This window comes from Mirounga leonina, unplaced genomic scaffold, assembly GCF_011800145.1.
Source record: "Mirounga leonina isolate KUSES-001 unplaced genomic scaffold, KU_Mleo_1.0 Mir_94, whole genome shotgun sequence".
Classification (NCBI taxonomy): domain Eukaryota; kingdom Metazoa; phylum Chordata; class Mammalia; order Carnivora; family Phocidae; genus Mirounga; species Mirounga leonina.
In genome coordinates, this window is record NW_023270855.1 from 23,433,171 (window position 1) to 23,453,128 (window position 19,958).

A 19,958-nucleotide genomic window follows, 5' to 3' on the forward strand; every position below is an offset into this window, starting at 1 on the left:
ACTTTTTGGTGAGAATTTTTGCATCCACGTTCATCAGGGATATTGGTCTGTAATTCTCCTTTTTGATGGGGTCTTTGTCTGGTTTTGGGATCAAGGTAATAGTGGCCTCATAAAATGAGTTTGGAAGTTTTCCTTCCATTTCTATTTTTTGGAACAGTTTCAGAAGAATAGGTATTAATTCTTCTTTAAATGTTTGGTAGAATTCCCCTGGGAAGTCATCTAGCCCTGGGCTTTTGTTTTTTGGGAGATTTTTGATGACTGCTTCAATTTCTTTAGTGGTTATAGGTCTGTTCAGGTTTTCTATTTCTTCCTGGTTCAGTTTTGGTAGTTGATATATCTCTAGGAATACATCCATTTCTTCCAGGTTATCTAATTTGCTGGCATAGAGTTGCTCATAATATGATCTTATAAGTGTTTGTATTTCTTTGGTATTGGTTGTGATCTCTCCTCTTTCATTCATGATTTTGTTGATTTGGGTCATTTCTCTTTTCTTTTTGATAAGTCTGGCCAGGGGTTTATCCATCTTGTTAATTCTTTCAAAGAACCAGCTCCTAGTTTTGTTGATCTGTTCTACTGTTCTTTTGGTTTCTATTTCATTGATTTCTGCTCTGATCTTTATTATTTCTCTTCTCCTGATGGGTATAGGCTTTATTTGCTGTTCTTTCTCCAGCTCCTTTAGGTGTAGGGTTAGGTTGTGTACTTGAGACCTTTCTTGTTTCTTGAGAAAGGCTTGTATTGCTATATACTTTCCTCTTAAGACTGCCTTTGCTGCATCCCAAAGATTTTGAATAGTTGTGTTTTCATTTTCATTGGTTTCCATGAATTTTTTTAATTCTTTAATTTCCTGGTTGACCCATTCATTCTTTAGTAGGATGCTCTTTAGCCTCCATGTATTTGAGTTCTTTCCGACTTTCCTCTTGTGATTGAGTTCTAGTTTCAAAGCATTGTGGTCTGAAAATAGGCAGGGAATGATCCCAATCTTTTGGTACCGGTTGGGACCTGATTTATGACCTAGGATGTGATTGATTCTGGAGAATGTTCCATGGGCACTAGAGAAGAATGTGTATTCCATTGTTTTGGGATGGAATGTTCTGAATATGTCTGTGAAGTCCCTTTGGTCCAGTGTGTCATTTAAAGTCTTTATTTCCTTGTTGATCTTTTGCTTAGATGATCTGTCCATTTCAGTGAGGGGGATGTTAAAGTCCCCCACTATTATTTGTATTGTTGTCGATGTGTTTCTTTGCTTTTGTTATTAATTGGCTTATATAATTGGCTTCTCCCATGTTAGGGGCATAGATATTTACAATTGTTAGATCTTCTTGTTGGATAGAGCCTTTAAGTAGGATATAGTGTCCTTCCTCATCTCTTATTACAGTGTTTGGTTTAAAATCGAATTTGTCTGATATAAGGATTGCCACCCCAGGTTTTTTTTGGTGTCCATTAGCATGGTAAATGGTTTTCCACCCCTTCACTTACAATCTGGGGGTGTCTCTGGGTGTAAAATGAGTTTCTTGCAGACTGCATATCGATGGGTCTTGTTTTTTAATCCAATCTGATAGCCTGTGTCTTTTGATTGGGGTATTTAGCCCATTTACATTCAGGGTAACTATTGAAAGATAGGAATTTAGTGCCATTGTATTGCCTGTAAGGTGACTGTTACTGTATATTGTCTGTGTTCCTTTCTGGTCTATGTTGCTTTTAGGCTCTCTCTTTGCTTAGATTTCTTGTAGGGCTGGTTTCGTGTTTGCAAATTCCTTTAGTTTTTGTTTGTCCTGGAAGCTTTTTATCTCTCCTTCTATTTTCAATGACAGCCTAGCTGGATATAGTATTCTTGGCTGCATATTTTTCTCATTTAGTGCTCTGAATATATCCTGCCAGTCCTTTCTGGCCTGCCAGGTCTCTGTGGATAGGTCTGTTGCCAATCTAACGTTTCTACCATTGTAGGTTACATATCTCTTCTCCCGAGCTGCTTTCAGGATTTTCTCTTTGTCTCTGAGACTCGTAAGTTTTACTATTAGATGTCGGGGTGTTGGTCTATTTTTATTGATTTTGAGAGGGGTTCTCTGTGCCTCCTGGATTTTGATGCCTGTTTCCTTCCCCAAATTAGGGAAGTTCTCTGCTATAATTTGCTCCATTATACCTTCTGTCCCTCTCTCTCTTTCTTTTTCTTCTGGGATCCCAATTATTCTAATGTTGTTTCATCTTATGGTATCGCTCATCTCTTGAATTCTGCCCTCGTGATCCAGTAGTTGTTTATCTCTCTTTTTCTCAGCTTCTTTATTTTCCATCATTTGGTCTTCTATATCACTGATTCCCTCATTTATCCTAGCAGTTAGCGCCCCCATATTTGATTGCACCTCATTGATAGCCTTTTTGATTTCTACTTGGTTAGATTTTAGTTCTTTTATTTCTCCAGAAAGGGTTTCTCTAATAACTTCCATGCTTTTTTCAAGCCCAGCTAGTATCTTTAAAGTGATGATTTGAAGTGATGATTTAAAGTGATAGACGTCGTGCTAATGTCCATATTGAGTAGGTCCCTGGCAGTCAGTACTACCTCGTTCTTTTTGTTGAGGTGATTTTTTCCATCTTGTCACTTTGTCCAGAGGAGAATAGATTAATGAGAGAATAAAATGCTAACAGGGTAACAACGTCCCCAGAAAATATACTCTAAACAAATCAGAAAAGACCTGAAGCAGTGGGAAAAGAAAGGGGAAGAGAGAAAAAAGAAAAATAAAAAAAAAAAAAAAGGAAAAGAAAAAGATAAAGATAAAAACAAAAACAGAACAAAACAAAAAAAAACCCAGAATGTGATCAAATATGATCAGGCTGGTATATAGATCAGTGCCACACACTAGATTTTGGGTGTATTTGGTCTGTTAGAAGAAAGTGCCTCCCAAAATTTTAAAGAAAGAAAAACATATATGTACAAAAATAAGGGTTGATATGATGAAGGGATGGAATACGATTGTAAAGATGGAAATTATAAAAAATTATATAAAAGGAATTGAGAAGAAGTTGTTTGAAAAAGGAAAGAAGAGGATTTAAAAAAAAAAGAGAAAAAGAAAAGGGAGAGAAAGTGATCAGGCAGGGGAGTAGAAAAAAACCATACAATAGAGATTTAGGGTATATTTTGATCTGTTAGAAGAAACTATCTCAAAATTTTAAAGGGAGAACAACTTATATATATATGCCCAAAATACAGGTAAGTACTATGAAGGGATAGAATATGACTCTAAAAATGAAAAATAAAAAATTTTTTTTAAAAAAGGGATTGATAAGATGTTGGTTGAAAAAGGGAAAAAGAAAAATTCAAAAAAAAAAAAAGACAGTTAAAAAAAATTAACTTTGAAAGACTAAAGAATCGGGGCGCCTGGGTGGCTCAGTCGTTAAGCATCTGCCTTCAGCTCAGGTCATGATCTCAGGGTCCTGGGATCGAGTCCCGCATCGGGCTCCCTGCTCGGCGGGAAGCTTGCTTCTCCCTCTCCCGCTCCCCCTGCTTGTGTTCCCTCTCCTGCTGTGTCTCTCTTTGTCAGATAAATAAATAACATCTTTAAAAAAAAAAAAAAGAAAGACTAAAGAATCATGGTAAAAAATGATTTTTTATGAATTCTATGTGCATTATTTCCCTAGTGCTGGAGTTCTGCCGCTCTCATTGATCGGTAAACTTGGTCTTGGCTGGCTGTTCTCGCTGATCTTCTGGGGAGGGGCCTGTTGCCGTGGTTCCCAAATGTCTCTGCCGGAGGCGGAAGTGCCCCGCCCTTGCCCCCTCCCCGCTAAGTAATCTGCTCGGGTCTGCTCTCCGGGGCTTTTGTTCCCTGCGAGCTTTCTGTACAGCTTTGGAGGCGGAGAGTGAAAATGGTGGCCTCCCAATCCCCGCCCCGGAGGAGCCGAGAACTCGGGGCCCCACTCCTCAGTGAGCCCCCAGAGAAAAGCCGTCAGTCACTCCCGTCTCCCCGGTCTCCGGCCACACTCCGTGCTCACCCAGCCTGCGACCGCGCGCCTCTGTCTCTGGCACCCGACCCCGGGTGGAGTCTCCAAACCCAGCAGATCCCTGCGGTGCACTCCCGCGCGGCTCCTCCCGGGGGAGGAAGGTGAGTCTCCCCGGATCTGCCGCTTGTTGGGTCCCTGCTGGAGGAGCAGGGGCCCGGCTGTGCCGCGGATCACGGTTTCTGGCAACCCCGAGCTGAGAGCCCGCGCCTGGGCTCCGCCTCTGCAGCCGGCCTCCCTGCTCCGATCCCTGGGAGCTCTGCCACACTCAGGCACCCCCGGTCTTTCTGTGACCCCTAGGGTCCTGAGACCACACTGTCCCGGAGGGTTCCACCCCCCCGCTTAGCCACCAGAGTGACGTCCCTCAGCGGAGCAGACTTTTAAAAGTTCCGATTTTGTGCTCCGCGGCTCTATCACTTGCCAGAAGCGGCCGACGGAGGCCCCTCCCCCGCCGTCTATCCTCCCGAATATCGCCTCGGATTCACTTCTCCGCACGTCCTACCTTCCAGAAAGTGGTCGCTTTTCTGATGAGAGAGTTGTTGCTCTTCTTTTCTTCGATCTCCTGTTGAGTTTGTAGGTGTTCAGAATGGTTTGATCCCTCTCCAGCTGAATTCCTGAGAGGAGACGAAATCCAGGTCTCCTACTCCTCCGCCATCTTGCTCCGCCGCTCTCATCTCATTTTAGAGTTTTCAAATTAAGGGGACCCTTCATGGATCCAGTGCTGTCCAATAGAACTTTCTGCAGGGGTGGAGATGTTCTATAAATGTGCTCTATAATATACCATTCACTACGTGGAGCTGTTGAGTACTGGAAATGTGCCTAGTGCCACTGATGAACTCAATTTAAAGTTTTATTTCATGGAAGTTAACTCACATTTAATGGCCCATGTGGCAAGGAGCTCCCAGCTGGACAGGGCAGACAGAGTTGTTCTTGTTGGGGGAGGCTTGGGTATGAACCCAAGAGGTACCACCAATTAGCTTTGTAACCTTGGGAAGGTAGTTTCTGGGGTCTCAGTTTACCCGTCTAGGAAATGGGGGTAATTCTACTTGGAGTCAACTAAAAACTCACTCTAGCTACGCCAAAGGTGAAAATTATTCTTTTAAAAAATCTTTTAGGAGTTCTTATGGAATACAAGGGAAAGGTTGAAGGCAGGCCAAGGAAAGGCTAAAAATAGAACAACCTTCTGGGACCTTGATCATGTCCTCTGTCTCATTTCTGCTCTTTGAATGGCTGTGTCAATCTTGTCTCTGTGCAGACCGGCTTTTCTTGTGCCCCTATGTGTACTGAGGGAGAGATGGGCACCCCACAACTCCCAAATCTGTGTCTCTCTCCCTCAAGAGTTTATTCCTAAATGACTAAGAGACTAGCTGTCTCTCAGTCTCAATTCTCAGTTCCAGGAGGAAGAAACTTCACTTGGCGTGGCTTGAATTTTCGCCACGGGTGGCTGAACCATGGAACAATCCGTACTGCCCTGCGGTTCTTAAGATGTTTGGTGGGGGGCTGGGATGTTCTCAGGGAAATCCAGAGTTCTGAGTTGGGTCCACACCTAAGAAAGTGTATATAGTTAAAAACTTTGCCACAGGGTGAATATGGTGATTGAAAACCCGAATTTGTTGGGGATAGGGGACTGGACATCCTACCTCAGGTTAGGTTTTCAGATTTATTTATTGATTCAACAAATATGTGTTGAATGTTTGGTACATGTCAGGTCCAGTACCAAGGGCTGGAGATGAGATGCAATGCTGAGAGGACACCTATTCTTGTCTTCATGGAGCTTCGGGTCTTACGGGGGAGACCCATATGAGTATAACAATGCAGTTCTGAATAATCAAGAAGAAAAGGCTAAAATTCAGAGATTTTACTTAGTAATATAGGTAAGTGCCTCCCCGAGGAGGTTATGGCTGTCCTGAGAAATGAAGATTGAGCAGGAATTAACCAGGTGGAGAAGGACAGATCAGTGTGTTTGGCTCTGAACCAAAGAAATGACATGGGCAAAAGCCCTGGGGCAGGAAGGCTATGAAAGACTGGATCGTATTGGAACTTCATTGTTTCTGCTCTCTCATGCCCTCGTGTTTACAAAGGTGCTTTGGAATTGATTACAATTGATGAGGTTTCGGGTATCTGTTATCTTAATTAAATTTTAAACATCCTGTCTGTCACAAAGATAAATCTGCATTTTGTGTATTTTTATGTTATGCAGCAGATTATGATAATCTTAGTTTTTTTTTTTTTTTTTAAAGATTTTATTTATTTATTTGACAGAGAGAGAGACACAGCGAGAGAGGGAACACAAGCAGGGGGAGTGCGAGAGGGAGAAGCAGGCTTCCCGCGGAGCAGGGAGCCCGATGCGGGGCTCGATCCCAGGACCTGGAATCATGACCTGAGCCGAAGGCAGACGCTTAACAACTGAGCCACCCAGGCGCCCCGATAATCTTAGTTTTTACATGCATTTCTTCCTTCTGGGGATGAATAGGGCATTTATTACCTTGAGAGCATATATTTATGACTAGAAAGAGTGGTTATTCTTCCTGGCTTCCTGTGTTTTTCTGCTTTAGAAGTCTCTTCAAGTGTGTGGTGCATCTCTTGTGTGTTGGAATTATGGGATCATGACCCCACGATTTCCTTATATTTCCTTATATGGGCATACTTGCTGTCAGAATGTTTCCCTGATGCCCAAATGAAACACAATTAGTGAATACTTGTGTGAAAATGTGGACTGGGCTAGAAATGTCTTAAAACTCAGTTTCTGGTTGTAATGCATTATAAATGTAAGCTGGGTTTTTTGTTTTGTTTTGTGTTTTTTGGTCTTGAATAAGAGGAATGGCCTCACAGGCCATTATCTGAGTCAGATATCAAATCATAGGAGGAGTTTAAGACAATTGCTGTGAACTCCAAAAGGTCTTTCCAAATGAAGAAAAAAATAATCCGGAGTGTACTGTATCTGTGGATAACACTTGCGGTTACACCGATAAGCCTGGATCTTGTTTTTCACTTTCAAAATTTTATTTAACCCCCTATCTAAACTTCTGTCATTTCAAAGTGCAATTAATATTTGCAATTATTAATGAGGTGGTTCTTTCTTTTGTACTAAGTCTTTCAGATCCGATGTGGTTTTTACACTTAGAGCCTATCTCAACTCAGAGGGCAGTTTTTCATTGGAAATATTTGATATATCTTATAATGTTTATGCAGGAAAAAGTAGATATGTGGCTGGAATTTATGCGATGTCATCCTTCTTCAACTGTGGCCAGTTGTTAGGAAGACTCTGTCCTTCTCAACAACCCCGTCTCCAGACTGTGAGACGTTCTGAGTGGGATTTTCTGTGTTGCACAAACCCCAGTCTTCAGTCTTGACCAAGCACGTACTATCTCCAGCCCCCTCTCTGGGTTTTCCAGGCTTTTTTTTTTTTTTTTTTTTTTCTATTTTAAACTCCCCTTTCTTCCCAGAGGGTGGAATCTCTCAGCCCAATTTGGAATCCTGAGTCCACCTCTTACTTGTTTTGTGCTATTGGGTGAGTGAGCGGAATGAGTTACTTTCTCCCTTGTTAAATAAAGATTGACAACAAAATAAAATGGAATTGCCTTATCAGATTATTTCGAGGATTAAATGAGATGAGAAGTGAACTGAGGGGTCCAGTGTTGGACCCTGAGTACCCATCTGTTAAAGTATTACCACGCTATCAGATTCTTTGATTCTCTTCTTTTGACTTAAAATTAAAACCATCAGGTGTGGCTTTCCACTGTTTCCTAGGGCCCATGAATGTTTTTCTGGATTCTGGGATCACACATATCATCAGGATCTTAATTTCAGACGACATGTCTGGTTTGAATCACCGTGAGCCAGGACTGAGCTCTGTTAAAGCTGTAAAACATGTGTCCTTGGACTCCCTTCCCATCCAATCCCTTTGTCCTTTGTCTTCTCCCTGGTCCCCTCACCGCTTGCTTCCCTATGTTGTATGCAACAGACTTTGTTCCTCACAGAAACCAAACCCTCCTGGTCCTTGGACCCATTCCCTCCCACCCTGTTACCTACCAGGAAACCCATCCGTGAATCCCAACCTGATTCACTGCCTATTAATTCCTGTGTTGTATAGTCTCGGTGACATTTTTCATTTTATGATTTGGAGATAATGCTTTTACCCTTAGGTGGCCATGTCAAGGTGGGAATTTTGACTTTTGGTAAGGCAAGTCGAATGGGTAGACAAAAGGGAAGTGGATGAAGAGATAGGAAAAATTGAACTTTGAATCTGTTAAAGAATATTAGATAATGTTGTCTTGTTCATATATTCATGTATTTGTGTCTGTCCCCATCAAAACAGACTTGAGAAAGCCTTTAAAAGTATTTAGTGAAATGAAAGATAGAGGGAACGTAGAACAAACTAAGTATAAATTTAGTATATAAAATGCATGGTGAAAAGTTCTATTCGCTTGCTGAAGGTAGATGATAAATTTGGCTCTGAGCTTCCTAGTAGCTAAAGTGAAGAGTGAAATATAATTGATGTTAGGATGTGCAAAGCCTGTAACAAAAAAAGTTGGAGCCCGGACCTGAGGCTTGGACCTTGCAAGTTGGTTCATTAGTTTGCCTCCACACTGAGTGTCAGAGATAACCCAGTAATGTATGTAAGAGGAGATCTTAAAGCAGTCTGACCTCACTGGTGCTCTACTTTAGTGATAGCTGGCTAAATTCATTCTGTCTCTCTCTCTTTGTTAATTGTAGTGTACTTGCCACACAATGTTACATTAGCTTCAAATCCAAATTCATCCTCTTACACTACTAGGTTGAGACCTTAGTGTGCACGAAACAAGCAGCTGATAAAATGTTTTGCTAGTTTTTCTTCTCTTGAGGGCATAGATAAGGCAGTTAGTAATTTTGTTGAACTCACTGGTAATATAGACGCCAGCCCTAGAGAGGATTAATGAAGGGAAAAGGGGAGTTTTACCTACTCTCTTCATTAGGCACTCGCTCGTTCATTCACCAACATTTATTAGGAACCTGTTGTATGCAAGCATTGTTTTAGGCTTTGGAACATGAGTTTTTCTTTGGCTCTTTTGTCCCCATCCTGCTTTAAACCATCACCATGTCTTGCTTGGACTGCTGCAGTAGTCTCAGCATCTGCTCCTCAGAGTGCATTCTCCATCTAGCAGCTGGAGGGCACTTTTTTTTAAAAAGATGTTATTTATTTATTTGACAGAGAGAGAGAGAGCACAAGCAGGGGCAGTGGCAGGCAGAGGGAGAGGGAGAGGCAGGCTTCCTGCAGAGCAGGGAGCCTGATGTGGGGCTCCATCCAAGGACCCTGGGATCACGACCTGAGCCGAAGGCAGATGCTTAACCGACTGAGCCAGGTGCCCTGGAGGGCACTTTTGAAACCTAACCCATCTTCAACTTCTGTCCTGTTTAAAACTCTCACAGCACATGTGGAATCAAATCCCACCTCCCCTCTATGATTTGCAAGCTCTCTCGTCCTCTGCCCCTGGGATCTCTCTGACATCATCTCATACCCCTCACTCCCCTAGCTCCACTCTGACTGCCTCTCTGCTCCTGACTATACCAGGCTTAGTTTGGCCTGTGGTTCCTGCAGGCCCGTGCTGTTTCTCTCCCTGGGATCTTTTTCCCCCGGAAGTCCACATTTTGTCATTCACCATTATGTCAGAATCACCTTCTCAGACAGGCCCTCCCTGAACACTCAGTCCAGGTACCTTCTCGTCCTCCAAGGCCAACCAGTCTCTGTTACACTCTTCACTTTTGTTTTCTTGGTTACACTTATCTCAACCCACAGTTCTCTTATTCACGCTCGTTTACCTGTCTGCCCGTCTCCCCGTGCCGGAACACAAACTCCAGGACTCCCAGGACCTTATCCATCCTCTGCGCACAGCACCCAACACAGGGTCTGGTGCAGGAGAGTTGATAAAAAAATACTTGTTGAAGGAATCCCGCAGAGGTGACCCACGAACATGAAGACAACAGAGAAGATGGTGTCCAGCTCTTCTGTAGGACTTCCACATAGGGTCAGTCCTTTTACCTGCCTCCGCTCCTTTCCCCCTTTCCCTGAGTTCTGTGGTTTCCTTTAGTGGCCTTTTCCCCTCCTTCACCATCTCAGATCAGAGCAAAGCCAAACAAAACCACACATGCATACAGACCTTCCTCCGTCAACAACAAAAAACAAAACCCCAAATTTAAAACCCCCCAAACACCTCTTTACTCTGTTCTCCAAATGTTCCTTTATTCCTTCTGCTGTCTGTATTGTTGCCTCTTGTAGAAAGCCTTCCTGGATTACAGAATTCCTCCCCGATTTTACTTTTCTTGACATTGTTAGTCTTTATATTTATTATTATATTCTGAAAGACAATACCAAATATCAATGACCTACGCTCTTGGTTGCCCTATGTATGTTTGTCTTTTCCAATTAGATGATCACTTCTGGATGGACAGGAATTAGTCCTATTCTTTATTCCCCCCCAGTACATACTGGTGTAAAGCAGTACCTACTAGGCTTTTAGTATATACAGGCTGGGTATTTTGAGCATCTTTATTTATTTATTTTTTAAAGATTTTATTTATTTATTTGACAGAGACAGACACAGCAAGAGGAAACACAAGCAGGGGGAGTGGGAGAGGGAGAAGCAGGCTTCCCACAGAGCAGGGAGCCCGATGTGGGGCTTGATCCCAGGACCCCGGGATCATGACCTGAGCCGAAGACAGATGCTCAACGACTGAGCCACCCAGGAGCCCCGAGCATCTTTAAATAGCCTGGGGACCTTTGATAGATTGTAACATTGACTTGTGTTGTAGAAGTAACAGGGAGAAGCAACAAATACTAAATCCCAATATGGTCTGGTGTTTATTCTATTGTAGTATTCCATATAATAATTACCATTTCATTTAGAAGTTGTTGATATATTTTAACTGTTTTTGTGATGTCATTTAGTGTGACATGGTTATCTAAATTATTTGATATCTTATGTTTATTTAAGGATAGCTTATATCCTGTTTATAAATATGGCTTTATTAAAAAATTAAAACACACTTCTCTAACAAAAACCTAGATCAGTTAATGTTAGCACTGTCAAAAGACTTCCTTTTTTGGCCACAGGAGGGCACTGTTGCCAAACAAAAGATGATTTTCAGATTGAAATTTAATAAAGGTTTAGATTAAGCTCTTAAGAAGCATTTATCCCACAAATAGATTAAAATGGCCAATATTGTCTGCAGTGGGTGTTACCTTGCTATGCAATCCTGTCACAGCTGAATTTGCTGTGTATATATGTCCATGAGCTGTATGTTACCGATAGCTGAATCAAACTGTGTTTTTCCTAAAATGCTCTGTGAGTCATTACACCTAAAGGCACCTTGCTGGTCTTCTAATTGAACTATATTAGTTTACAGGTGAGGAATTTAGGGCTATAGAAATGAAGTGACCATTCATTTGGGATTGAAACAAAAGACTTACATTTACTCATTTATTTAACCAAGCATATTTAACACCCCTGATGTGCAGGGCGTTATGTTAGAGATGATGGTAGAGGAGAAATAAGATATCATTCTTTCCATCAAGAGGTTTAGATTCTGGATGTAAGTGAACAGATCCCGACCCTGCCCCCCCCCATCCCCCAGCTAAGATCGAAATGATTAAAGTAGTAGAAGCGATGTTACTGATATTTACGTACAACTTACTTTATTAATATTCTTTATGTAGAAGTTCGATCACATCACATAAAAACTTTTTAGGTAAAAATTCAAGTGCGTGGCAACTTGTGGGCAGCCTTTAAAATATTCTTATGTTGGTTATTTATTATGTTAAAATCCTTGCACACTCTGTTTTGATTATTTGAAAAATGAGAAATGAGAGGAAAATTTCCAATTAAAAACTGGGCTAATTAAAAGAAATAAACCCTCTCTGCAGGAAGGATAATTGGGCCTTGAGAGATTTATGGCTAAATTGTCATTACCGTTCACATTTGTTCAGCCCCAGACCTGGGCGATTTCACTTGGACAACAAGCTGTGGAGTCATGCTGGGTGTCCCTGAATTTGGTAAGTGCATCTTATTTCATGCTTGCCAGTTTGTTTTGTCTGTTTTATGTATACAGGCTCTCAATGAACCATTATCACTTAGTGACAATTGCTTGTGTACTTTTCATGGTCACTGGAAGGCTGGAGTTTTTCTTCATTAACAAAATGCACCGTTTGCCCATAATTCCACTAGAAAGGATTGTGTCACAGCACTTAAATAAAGATGTTGTGTGGTTTTAAGGAATTTCTCAGTTCTTAAAATGACAGTGTGAACCTTATAAAAACACAGCATGTCTATTTAATTTATTTAAATCATCTCCAACTGGAAGAGCCTTTTTAAAGAACTCCCTACCACCTAATGTAGATGAGATGGTACTGGTAACACTTGAAATTAAAATGCCATTTATAAAATTCTTTAATATTTAATAGACACAGTTATTGTCTATAATGGCTCATTTATAACTTGCTTTCATATGTTGTAAAATGGCTCAGTAGTAAATTCTTCATAGATGTTTTTAAGCAAGCAATAAAAAAGCAATTTATGACATGCATATACCACATTTTTGGCAGCAAAACGTGCCCGCTTTCACATATGATGGTGAACATACTCTAAATTACAAAGTAATTCCATGCGTCATGTGATAATTATAAATGATAACCCAGCGAGACATCAACCAGGCATTAGTGTTTGAAATATATTCACATAAGCGTCGATAACCTATTAAATACATTTACCTTCATCAGCCCACTCTTAAATGGAAGAAGCTCATTAATACTGGTTTCAGAATAAATTTGTCAAGAGAGGGGTTACGTGTGGTTTTACATATTTTTGTGGAAAAGCTGTTTGAAGATTTCCAGGAGACAATTCAATGTGGTTTTTTTATTTAAGCACCTGGAAATGGAAACATCTTTCCTCATTTCTGCCTGAAGAAATGGTGAATTATTTTATGTAGGCAGCTTCTATTTCCAGATTTCCATTGTTTATCAGACAAGACATCACCGAGGGGGATCATCTTTTAATCTGGTTTCCACTCATAACCCCCCTCCCTTTTTTTTTTAACTCCCCCAAACCCAGGTTGCTAATTCAGGATACATTTCTCACCTATGTCTTGATTCAGTAGAAATTAATGTGGTAAAGTGATTTACCTTCTGTAAATCTTCTTCTGTCTTGACTGAGTAGAAATTAATGTGGTAAAGTGATTTACCACAATGTCCAAACTTTTAAGTGTGTCACATCTTCTATCAGTAGCTGGAAGAATTTTTCCACCTTGCACCCTGGTACCTGGGGGGCTGAGAACTGGAGTCACCAGGCCATCCCAGTAGATCCCACTGTGGGAGGTCAGTTGGACTGATGGTGAATCTGGAAATAACTAATTATTCAAATGTACCCACTCTGGAGGTGGTGCAGGGTAGAACCTGGAACTCTCCCCTGCTAGTGGGCAGGCAGGAAAGGACAGGGGTTAAGCAGTGCAGGGACCCTTTGCTTTGTGATCAAGGGAGAATCTGCCGTGTTGTATGTTTGTAGAAATGCTTTCCTCCTGGAGTTTGTCAGGAAATGAGTCTGAGTGGATGCATGGACAAAGATCCACTTTTGTTGTGTTTCGGTGCTGAATTCTTTCATCGAAATCAACAGAAGTAATTTAGCCTTTGTGTGTGATGTTTTGGTTCTGGTGGGTTTTCTCTGAAATGTTTTAGAGGCGTTCTGATATGAAGTGTGGTTGTTTCCCATCTGTTTGAAAAATGGCAGCTTAAGCACTCAAGGACTTTAGTAGAATTCTTGCATGTTTGGTCTTAATTTGGAAAATGACACAAGTCTTTAATAAATCTGCAGCAAATCAGAACCCTGCAGCCATTCTGAATCACTGTTTTTCACCAGGTTTGCAGAGATGAAGCAAAACTTATTTAGGGGTTAATAAAATACCTCCTTGGCTCCAAGCTCTGCTCTGCTTTCAGATTCACTCCAAGTGCCTCTACGAATTTTTCCGTAAACAGAATTCTCATCTTTAGGATGCTGATCAATGTCTTGAATTCCCAAAGATAGATTTATTTTCAGTCTATTTACTAAAGCATGAAGAGGGACTAATACTTTTTGGGAATAATTGTGCAGGAACTGAAACAGTAGGTGCCTTGGTGTCAGATGGCTTGAGTTTGAATCCTGGCGTAGCTGCTTGCTAGCTGAGTGACCTTGGGCAAGTCCCTTATTCTCTCTATGCCCTACTCTCCTCATCTGTATATCAGGATATAAGTAAATCCTACTGTTAGTGAACTAATATTTTAAAGTGCTTAAGAGAGGGCCTGGTGCTACGTGAGTGGTTTTTAAATTAATACAAAATAAGCCTGGGGGACACCTGAGTGGCTCAGTTGGTTAAGCGTATGCCTTTGGCTCAGGTCATGATCCTAGGGTCCTGGGATCGAGTCCTGCATTGGGCTCCCTGCTCAGTGGGGAGTCTGCTTCTCCCTCTCCCTTTATTCTTCCCCTCTGCTCATGCTCTCTCTCAGTAAATAAATAAAATCTTAAAAAAAAAAAAACCAAACACAACAAACAAACAAACAAACAACAAATAAGCTTGGGTGAATGCTCACAGAATTTAATTAACCGGAACATTCCAACTATCAACTCTCCTCATTGTTTAGGACTGGTAACACATTCTAAATAATTTGTGTATATCTTTTGAATTGAAGGCTACTAATTAGTTATTTAATGTCTTATTTGACACAATTTCTGACTTCATGAAAAGTTGAAAGAATGGTATAAAGAACTCCCATAAGCCCTTTACCCAGATGCACCAGTTACTCACATTATGCTCATTTGGTTTTTAATTCAGTCATTCACTCTTTTCTTCCTCCCTTCTTTTCCCCTTCTCTCCTTTCTCTCCATTTTTTCCCCCTCAGAATCATTTGAAAATAAGGTGGAAGTCTTTGTTTCCTTATTCTTAAATATTTTAGGGTGGGGGCGCCTGGGTGGCTCAGTCGTTAAGCGTCTGCCTTCGGCCTGGGTCCTGGGATCGAGCCCCACATCGGGCTCCCTGCTCCGCGGGAAGCCTGCTTCTCCCTCTCCCACTGCCCCTGCTTGTGTTCCCTCTCTCACTGTGTCTCTCTCTGTCAAATAAATAAATAAAATCTTTAAAAATATATATTTTAGGGTGTATTTTTTAGTAATAAGGACATTCTCTTTCTTATCTACATTATGATCAAAGTCAGGAAACTTAATGTTGATACAACACTGTAATTTATTCTGCAGACTATATTTAGAAATTATTAGTTGTCCCAATAATGTCCTTTAGAGCTGTGTGTGTGTATGTGTATGTGTGTATGTTTGTGTGAATGTATATATGTGTGTATGCAGTTTATTCTGAGGAAAACTGTGTGTGTTGTATTTTTTTCTGGTCCCAAGATCCAGTGTATGATCACAATTGCATTTCGTTGCCATGTGTCTCTCCTTTATTGAAACCATTCCTTAGAGGTTTTTTTTTTTTTTTTTTTTTGGTCTTTCATGACCTTGACACTTTCAAAAGCAATTACGTTTTAGAATGTCCCTCAAATTTGAGTTAGTCTGATTTTTCGTCCTGATTAGATCTAGCTTTAAGGTCGTTGTGTCTTCTAATTCTAAAAGGAACTGTGATATTTCATCCCTGTAAATTTTTAGACTGGAAAGATGAGGAGCTTGATGCTTTGCTGATTGACATGTATGCAGTGACGTGGGTGTAGCAAAACCAACAAAGATATTCCGAGGGTGCTTATCTACAAGTAAATGACTATATTCCAAAAGAATAATCCCCTTAGGGAATTCAGCCTACTAATGGTGAGGACAAAGAGATCAAGAGAAAAGAGAGGTAAGACCTCACTATTTCCTTGATAAAAAAATCAAGTGTAGGCAGAATTCTTTCCTATGTGCAATGGAAATAAATTAAACATCACAAGAATGGTCTCCTCTGGCTGGGAACCTCCAAGTTTCTTGGTACCAGGAAACATAACCAGGCATTCTGCTCTTTTGTTGGAAAAGAGTGACTGTCCCTATACAGTGCCAACACATCAGGGGAAAGATGAAAAATGTAGCCTGGCCTCTAAATGCTGAGTCTTTGAAGTTCATTCTGAGAATGACTGGACATGTGAAAACATTTGTATTTTTTTGAGAGAGAGAGCATGAGTGGGGGTGGGGGTGGTGGGAGGGGCAGAAGGAGAGGGAGAGAGAGAATCTTATTTTATTTTATTTTTTTTTAAAGATTTTATTTATTTATTTGAGAGAGAGAGAATGAGAGCGAGCGAGTACATGAGAGGGGGGAGGGTCAGAGGGAGAAGCAGACTCCCTGCCGAGCAGGGAGCCCGATGCGGGACCCGATCCAGGGACTCCAGGATCATGACCTGAGCCGAAGGCAGTCGCTCAACCAACTGAGCCACCCAGGCGCCCTGAGAGAGAGAGTCTTAAGCAGGATCCATGCCCAGTGTGGAGCCCCATGTGGGGCTTGATCTCACGACCCCAAGATCGAGATTTGAGCCAAAATCAAGAGTCAGACGCTTAACTGACTGAACCACCCAGGTACCCCAGAAAACATTTTTTCTTAAGTCTAGATATGGATGGTGTCTTTCATCATGAAAAATTAAAAACAAATGAGTATGGAAGCACATGGATAGAAATCACTGTGCTATGGCTGGGAAACAAAAGAGACAGAAATGAAATGACTGGAAGAAATGCTTTTGGTGCCATGCACAGAATTACTGATGGTCTTGAATGCACTCAAGTTCAGAAGTGACAAGAAAGAGTTAATCCTTTTAAGCCAGTGCTTAGGGTATGCCCTGGGAAAATCTGACCAAATGAGTTACTGCTCAACCTAAAATTAAACTCCTGGCTCCTTGTCTGGCATACAAACTATTAGATCACATTTCTTTCCACTGATGGATCCATTTTTTAATGAATTGAAAAAAGAATCCCCAGTGGTTCCTTTTGTGTGAAGAAAACAAGATAAATATTAGCTAGGAAAGGTCATTTTGGTTTCCAATATGTGGGAAGTTCATTATGATGGATCCTGATAAATTATACTGTGTATTTCTTTCTGATAACAGAAGGTCACACTGTGCCCTTGGGTGGACATCAGGACAAACATACTTAACAAAGTTGGAGGAAGTGGGAGATGAACATTTTCCAGTGTTTTATTTTTTCCCCTGAGTACCTTGTATTTGTACAGTTATTCAAACCACTCCCTCTTGAGCTACTCACTCAAAGCTTACTCTTTTTCCTTTGGCCCCAAAGGGGTGGGTCTGCAAGTCCATCACCTACAGTATTCTCTGGGCAAACTCGTGTAGTTATCTTCAGGGGAAGATATCTAAAGAAGAGAAAAATCTCAGTTGTGCTTTGTGGCAGATTTGTAATGGGTTCAACGGGATTCTAAAGTAACTAGACTGTGTCACAGGATCATTTTTATCTCATATTTGCAACTTTAATATTTACCGATGCGCATCATTATTTTTCCCCGCTCTCCACCACTGGGAGGGATGTTTTTAACATAGCAGTGTTAAAAACGGTGTCGTTTCATGGTCTGTTTTTTTTCTCTTGAGATGTCTTTGGTTTGGAAACATCTGAATCCTTCTTGCAAAAATGTTTTCGCTGAGTAGAAAAGTCCTTTTAGGTCTGTGCATTAAAGGAGTGTGTTGAATGTCAATTATGGTATTAACAAGCATTCTTTGTATGTTGGTGTGATGTTTTCTATTGGATAGACGTTTTCTCTCTTCCTCCCAAAAACATTTTTCAGAAAAGATCCTCACAGATTGTTTAGCAACATCTGCAGGTTTATGTCTCACAAATATAGGAATTCAGATCTTCATGCTGGCTTTTCCACTGCTGTGTGAACTTGGGCAAGTTGCAGAATTCTTGGGAATGGACCATCTCCATTTCCGTTTTCATCCCTTTGTTAATGACATGGGGAGAATGAAATTTTGCATCATGAAGGTTGGGGATCCTCTATCAAGTTTGGAATGCCTTTGCTGCTGAGATAAGTTCTACTTTAAAATTGTATTCTGTTAACACATCTGTGATGAGTTAATGAGTACTGGATTCTGTGGCTTTTCTCCCTCCTATATTAGGACTCCTTACAAATGTGGATGCATCTGGTTGCCTACCACTGTCCTGAAACTGCAGGTTTCATGGTATAAAACCCCATTATTCTGCTACTGGAAATCTGTTTGATTTCAACATTAACATGCTAATGACTTCCTGTCCTTGTTGTTTCTTAAATAGGTTTTTCCAAGCTAAGATAATTTTTTGGAACTGCAGAAATTGTTGGCCCTTGCTACAAATGGGAATTTGGAGTTGCTTTGAAATCCATCCTGAAATAATTGTGCTTGACTGGAACCAAATCTTATGAAGTCACCAAGGTAAAATGATTTTAAGAGACACCTAGAGATGGTTTCTTCATGAAGCATTGAGAATTTAGCAAAATGGAGAATCCTAGAGTTGATGATTCTTTATAAAAGGTGTCTTTTTACATTGAAATTTTGAGTATTTTGGGAATCTCAGTTTTTCAAGTTTTAGTTCTCATTTTGGAAATCATTTCCATTTGTAAAGCAGCATTTTGACTATCTGGTAGGGTGAAAGGTGAGATTTAAAGATAAACCAATTTTGTTTTACATTTGAACAAAATGTTCAAGGGGGAAGCAATTGAAGTTGAGGTATTATGGTAGATGTGGTAGGTCAGAAGTCCGTTGGGGGTCTGGATTATTGGCCACAATAAAGAATGATTGCTGAATAGCTGTCCACTCGTCCCCTGGCATTTCTCCAGACAGTGATAGCTATTGTAAAGTAAATACCTGCCCTAGGCAGTGGAAGCTTCACCCAGGAACCTGGTACATAGAATTGTCCTATGTACAAAGATGGATCAGGGATCAACTCCTCAGGTTGGAATGGCTGTCCTTGAGACTTCAGATTTGGGGTTTGTTGTTGGGATCCAACCAGGAAAACAGACCATTCTGATAATGTGGGACATAAGGAATTGAATTCAGGGAATGTATGTAAAGGGAGAGTCAGAGAAGTCAAGCAGAAGACATGGAAGCAGCCCAGAGATAAGGAACGAGAGGAAGCTACCACCGTCCCCAGGGCTGGTCGGACAGATGAAGGAAGTAGTGTTTGCCAGCACCTAGGGGAAGGGACCCTCACTGAGAGCTAGAACCAGAGTGGGTCTTCTGGCAGGCACTGGCACCATGCAGGAGAGATGGCCACTCCATAGATCCTGCCCAAGACGGAGAAGGTGGGAAGAAATACCCCTATCCTTTTTCTTCCACCCTCTAGGCTCTAGCTACTGCCTCCTATTGGTTAAATCCAGCTGATTCAGGGGCCTGGAAAATGCAGCCAATGAGAGTGACCTAGGGGAAGGGAAAAGAATGGATCCGAGGGCAAAACAGGCCCAGGAGGGGATGGGCTTCCTATATGAAACCTCTTCCTATGACATTTTAATGGGCATGGAATGGCCTTTTATACCTCAGGATGGGTCTTCTCTTGAGGATGACTCCACAGCCTCAGAAAGTAAATTATGCATATTGCATACGCCATCTTCTATTTGAAGATGGATAGTAGTAGACACTATGATGCAGAAGGATTTATTCCCTCACTGTCCAGAGCCCCCTTTTGGAATGAAGGCTTATTCCCCCCTTTAGGAATGAGGACACACCCAACTGAAGAAGATGGCCTACAACTTCTTTGAATTATTCTTAATTCAAAGAGTCCCTTGCCTAAAATTACCCATCTTTTTAAGGGCAGCTCATATCCAGTGATGGGTCAACATGGAAGTATAAAGCCTTGGCCCCTCACCCCAGCTTGGGACCACTGAGAAGGGGCATTTCAGCTTTGGAACTCTCCACTGGGTTATCTGAGGCCTTTTCCTCCTCCTCTCCTGCCTTCTTCCCTCCCTTGCCTTCCCCTTCCATAGGTGATATCCCTGGACTACCCCTTGATTAACCTCCTGCTCACCAATTC